Source organism: Schistocerca gregaria, unplaced genomic scaffold (genome assembly GCF_023897955.1).
Source record: "Schistocerca gregaria isolate iqSchGreg1 unplaced genomic scaffold, iqSchGreg1.2 ptg000169l, whole genome shotgun sequence".
NCBI classification, from domain to species: domain Eukaryota; kingdom Metazoa; phylum Arthropoda; class Insecta; order Orthoptera; family Acrididae; genus Schistocerca; species Schistocerca gregaria.
The window spans coordinates 16,541,177-16,547,993 of record NW_026061724.1 but is presented as its reverse complement, the minus strand read 5'-3'; positions in this window follow the sequence as shown (position 1 = coordinate 16,547,993).

Below are 6,817 nucleotides of genomic sequence, written 5' to 3'. Positions count from 1 at the left end.
CGTCTGGCTCGAACCCACGACCCTGGGTTTAAGAGTCTGATGCTCTACCGACTGAGCTAGCCGGCTACCTCGGTGAATACCTACCGGGTAGCACGTCACACAGTACTCGTTTGGGTTGGGTGGTCCCATACAGAATCTCTCCATGATGCCTAATGTTTTCCTAACGTCACACTCGTCACGTACTTCACTTTTATGTCATAATCATTTCTGAGAGGTAAAGAAATTGCATGACAACATGCAGAGCTAGTGGCGTCAAAATTAACACACATACTTTATGTGACTCAAAAGCCGAACGAGTTACTTTCCGACGTTGTTTTAGATGTGCAAGTGATAGTCAAAACTCGCTGTGTCGGCACTCTGCCGACCATTTCGCTAGTTAACACCGGTCTTGTTGTGTGTGTTTCAAGCTGAAGAGCATCTCCAAGCAAAAAATGGTCAACAGCAACATTCAGACTGTTTCGTACTGCTCAATTGCTACATTAAAACGTTATGTTTCTTTTTCACAACTGGAAAAACACAAGTGTGACAGCATTCGAACCTGTAATCTTCAGATCCGAAGTCCGACGCCTTATCCATTAGGCCACACGGTCACTGACGACCAACATTTACATGTATACGACTCATCTCGAAACGCTCACACCCCTGAGGATTGGTGTTTTCGTTCTACACAGCCGCTGCCCCTTGCTCTTTCCCACCCATTCGTTACATTCAACCTCTGACGTGACCGACCAAATATAGACTGAGAAACAAGACCACACACTTTGTGCATTCGGAATCGAAGGCAGGGCGTCCCTCGCCGCATTTGCTACGATTGCCATTTGCTACTTCTGCAGAAGCGGCGACGACGACGACGACGACGACGACGACGAATATCGCGAGAGGCTCTGAGATATGTGAGAAATACATCTATAAAATGTAATTCAGACTGCCTCGTCCCACCTTATGCTGTACCGCTTTGGCAAATGCTTTATCTGCGCCATTCGCCTTAATCGCATCTGAGTGTAATTCTTAAAAAAACGCCTGTCGCTAATTGTTCGTCATCACAGGTACTGTTTGCAATACGGCCACGACGGGCAACTGATTTCCAAAATTCATCTTTCTCCTGTGAGGATGGAACTTACGACCCCTGGTTTATTACACCAGTGCTCTACCACTGAGCTAAAGAGGCGCGGCCTAGCGGTACTCTTGGGTACTTCGTCCTAACGGTCGTCTGCATCATCAGACTTTAGCTGACAACACTTCATATTACCGGCTAATATTTGCAGCTATGGCGACAAATTACTGCTTGGCTACACATCTGACACGTAACCGATGTGCTCTCCAAACAACAACACTTGCATTTCAGAACATGTCTTTCACACATGTCTACAAAATCACCTTCACCTTCAAATACAGTTTCCTTGCGACTGACAGAGACGTAGGCAAAGTTTAAAGTTGCTATTTCCATTAAATCTCGTTAATCAGAAAAACGGTGATTTACACCGGCAGTGGAACAAAATTCCGTTCCGCCCAGCGTCTGGCTCGAACCCACGACCCTGGGTTTAAGAGTCTGATGCTCTACCGACTGAGCTAGCCGGCTACCTCGGTGAATACCTGCCGGGTAGCACGTCACACAGTACTCGTTTGGGTTGGGTGGTCCCATACAGAATCTCTCCATGATGCCTAATGTTTTCCTAACGTCACACTCGTCACGTACTTCACTTTTATGTCATAATCATTTCTGAGAGGTAAAGAAATTGCATGACAACATGCAGAGCTAGTGGCGTCAAAATTAACACACATACTTTATGTGACTCAAAAGCCGAACGAGTTACTTTCCGACGTTGTTTTAGATGTGCAAGTGATAGTCAAAACTCGCTGTGTCGGCACTCTGCCGACCATTTCGCTAGTTAACACCGGTCTTGTTGTGTGTGTTTCAAGCTGAAGAGCATCTCCAAGCAAAAAATGGTCAACAGCAACATTCAGACTGTTTCGTACTGCTCAATTGCTACATTAAAACGTTATGTTTCTTTTTCACAACTGGAAAAACACAAGCGTGACAGCATTCGAACCTGTAATCTTCAGATCCGAAGTCCGACGCCTTATCCATTAGGCCACACGGTCACTGACGACCAACATTTACATGTATACGACTCATCTCGAAACGCTCACACCCCTGAGGATTGGTGTTTTCGTTCTACACAGCCGCTGCCCCTTGCTCTTTCCCACCCATTCGTTACATTCAACCTCTGACGTGACCGACCAAATATAGACTGAGAAACAAGACCACACACTTTGTGCATTCGGAATCGAAGGCAGGGCGACCCTCGCCGCATTTGCTACGATTGCCATTTGCTACTTCTGCAGAAGCGGCGGCGACGACGACGACGACGACGACGAATATCGCGAGAGGCTCTGAGATATGTGAGAAATACATCTATAAAATGTAATTCAGACTGCCTCGTCCCACCTTATGCTGTACCGCTTTGGCAAATGCTTTATCTGCGCCATTCGCCTTAATCGCATCTGAGAGTAATTCTTAAAAAAACGCCTGTCGCTAATTGTTCGTCATCACAGGTACTGTTTGCAATACGGCCACGACGGGCAACTGATTTCCAAAATTCATCTTTCTCCTGTGAGGATGGAACTTACGACCCCTGGTTTATTACACCAGTGCTCTACCACTGAGCTAAAGAGGCGCGGCCTAGCGGTACTCTTGGGTACTTCGTCCTAACGGTCGTCTGCATCATCAGACTTTAGCTGACAACACTTCATATTACCGGCTAATATTTGCAGCTATGGCGACAAATTACTGCTTGGCTACACATCTGACACGTAACCGATGTGCTCTCCAAACAACAACACTTGCATTTCAGAACATGTCTTTCACACATGTCTACAAAATCACCTTCACCTTCAAATACAGTTTCCTTGCGACTGACAGAGACGTAGGCAAAGTTTAAAGTTGCTATTTCCATTAAATCTCGTTAATCAGAAAAACGGTGATTTACACCGGCAGTGGAACAAAATTCCGTTCCGCCCAGCGTCTGGCTCGAACCCACGACCCTGGGTTTAAGAGTCTGATGCTCTACCGACTGAGCTAGCCGGCTACCTCGGTGAATACCTGCCGGGTAGCACGTCACACAGTACTCGTTTGGGTTGGGTGGTCCCATACAGAATCTCTCCATGATGCCTAATGTTTTCCTAACGTCACACTCGTCACGTACTTCACTTTTATGTCATAATCATTTCTGAGAGGTAAAGAAATTGCATGACAACATGCAGAGCTAGTGGCGTCAAAATTAACACACATACTTTATGTGACTCAAAAGCCGAACGAGTTACTTTCCGACGTTGTTTTAGATGTGCAAGTGATAGTCAAAACTCGCTGTGTCGGCACTCTGCCGACCATTTCGCTAGTTAACACCGGTCTTGTTGTGTGTGTTTCAAGCTGAAGAGCATCTCCAAGCAAAAAATGGTCAACAGCAACATTCAGACTGTTTCGTACTGCTCAATTGCTACATTAAAACGTTATGTTTCTTTTTCACAACTGGAAAAACACAAGTGTGACAGCATTCGAACCTGTAATCTTCAGATCCGAAGTCCGACGCCTTATCCATTAGGCCACACGGTCACTGACGACCAACATTTACATGTATACGACTCATCTCGAAACGCTCACACCCCTGAGGATTGGTGTTTTCGTTCTACACAGCCGCTGCCCCTTGCTCTTTCCCACCCATTCGTTACATTCAACCTCTGACGTGACCGACCAAATATAGACTGAGAAACAAGACCACACACTTTGTGCATTCGGAATCGAAGGCAGGGCGTCCCTCGCCGCATTTGCTACGATTGCCATTTGCTACTTCTGCAGAAGCGGCGACGACGACGACGACGACGACGACGACGAATATCGCGAGAGGCTCTGAGATATGTGAGAAATACATCTATAAAATGTAATTCAGACTGCCTCGTCCCACCTTATGCTGTACCGCTTTGGCAAATGCTTTATCTGCGCCATTCGCCTTAATCGCATCTGAGTGTAATTCTTAAAAAAACGCCTGTCGCTAATTGTTCGTCATCACAGGTACTGTTTGCAATACGGCCACGACGGGCAACTGATTTCCAAAATTCATCTTTCTCCTGTGAGGATGGAACTTACGACCCCTGGTTTATTACACCAGTGCTCTACCACTGAGCTAAAGAGGCGCGGCCTAGCGGTACTCTTGGGTACTTCGTCCTAACGGTCGTCTGCATCATCAGACTTTAGCTGACAACACTTCATATTACCGGCTAATATTTGCAGCTATGGCGACAAATTACTGCTTGGCTACACATCTGACACGTAACCGATGTGCTCTCCAAACAACAACACTTGCATTTCAGAACATGTCTTTCACACATGTCTACAAAATCACCTTCACCTTCAAATACAGTTTCCTTGCGACTGACAGAGACGTAGGCAAAGTTTAAAGTTGCTATTTCCATTAAATCTCGTTAATCAGAAAAACGGTGATTTACACCGGCAGTGGAACAAAATTCCGTTCCGCCCAGCGTCTGGCTCGAACCCACGACCCTGGGTTTAAGAGTCTGATGCTCTACCGACTGAGCTAGCCGGCTACCTCGGTGAATACCTGCCGGGTAGCACGTCACACAGTACTCGTTTGGGTTGGGTGGTCCCATACAGAATCTCTCCATGATGCCTAATGTTTTCCTAACGTCACACTCGTCACGTACTTCACTTTTATGTCATAATCATTTCTGAGAGGTAAAGAAATTGCATGACAACATGCAGAGCTAGTGGCGTCAAAATTAACACACATACTTTATGTGACTCAAAAGCCGAACGAGTTACTTTCCGACGTTGTTTTAGATGTGCAAGTGATAGTCAAAACTCGCTGTGTCGGCACTCTGCCGACCATTTCGCTAGTTAACACCGGTCTTGTTGTGTGTGTTTCAAGCTGAAGAGCATCTCCAAGCAAAAAATGGTCAACAGCAACATTCAGACTGTTTCGTACTGCTCAATTGCTACATTAAAACGTTATGTTTCTTTTTCACAACTGGAAAAACACAAGCGTGACAGCATTCGAACCTGTAATCTTCAGATCCGAAGTCCGACGCCTTATCCATTAGGCCACACGGTCCCTGACGACCAACATTTACATGTATACGACTCATCTCGAAACGCTCACACCCCTGAGGATTGGTGTTTTCGTTCTACACAGCCGCTGCCCCTTGCTCTTTCCCACCCATTCGTTACATTCAACCTCTGACGTGACCGACCAAATATAGACTGAGAAACAAGACCACACACTTTGTGCATTCGGAATCGAAGGCAGGGCGTCCCTCGCCGCATTTGCTACGATTGCCATTTGCTACTTCTGCAGAAGCGGCGACGACGACGACGACGACGACGACGACGACGAATATCGCGAGAGGCTCTGAGATATGTGAGAAATACATCTATAAAATGTAATTCAGACTGCCTCGTCCCACCTTATGCTGTACCGCTTTGGCAAATGCTTTATCTGCGCCATTCGCCTTAATCGCATCTGAGTGTAATTCTTAAAAAAACGCCTGTCGCTAATTGTTCGTCATCACAGGTACTGTTTGCAATACGGCCACGACGGGCAACTGATTTCCAAAATTCATCTTTCTCCTGTGAGGATGGAACCTACGACCCCTGGTTTATTACACCAGTGCTCTACCACTGAGCTAAAGAGGCGCGGCCTAGCGGTACTCTTGGGTACTTCGTCCTAACGGTCGTCTGCATCATCAGACTTTAGCTGACAACACTTCATATTACCGGCTAATATTTGCAGCTATGGCGACAAATTACTGCTTGGCTACACATCTGACACGTAACCGATGTGCTCTCCAAACAACAACACTTGCATTTCAGAACATGTCTTTCACACATGTCTACAAAATCACCTTCACCTTCAAATACAGTTTCCTTGCGACTGACAGAGACGTAGGCAAAGTTTAAAGTTGCTATTTCCATTAAATCTCGTTAATCAGAAAAACGGTGATTTACACCGGCAGTGGAACAAAATTCCGTTCCGCCCAGCGTCTGGATCGAACCCACAACCCTGGGTTTAAGAGTCTGACGCTCTACCGACTGAGCTAGCCGGCTACCTCGGTGAATACCTGCCGGGTAGCACGTCACACAGTACTCGTTTGGGTTGGGTGGTCCCATACAGAATCTCTCCATGATGCCTAATGTTTTCCTAACGTCACACTCGTCACGTACTTCACTTTTATGTCATAAACATTTCTGAGAGGTAAAGAAATTGCATGACAACATGCAGAGCTAGTGGCGTCAAAATTAACACACATACTTTATGTGACTCAAAAGCCGAACGAGTTACTTTCCGACGTTGTTTTAGATGTGCAAGTGATAGTCAAAACTCGCTGTGTCGGCACTCTGCCGACCATTTCGCTAGTTAACACCGGTCTTGTTGTGTGTGTTTCAAGCTGAAGAGCATCTCCAAGCAAAAAATGGTCAACAGCAACATTCAGACTGTTTCGTACTGCTCAATTGCTACATTAAAACGTTATGTTTCTTTTTCACAACTGGAAAAACACAAGCGTGACAGCATTCGAACCTGTAATCTTCAGATCCGAAGTCCGACGCCTTATCCATTAGGCCGCACGGTCACTGACGACCAACATTTACATGTATACGACTCATCTCGAAACGCTCACACCCCTGAGGATTGGTGTTTTCGTTCTACACAGCCGCTGCCCCTTGCTCTTTCCCACCCATTCGTTACATTCAACCTCTGACGTGACCGACCAAATATAGACTGAGAAACAAGACCACACACTTTGT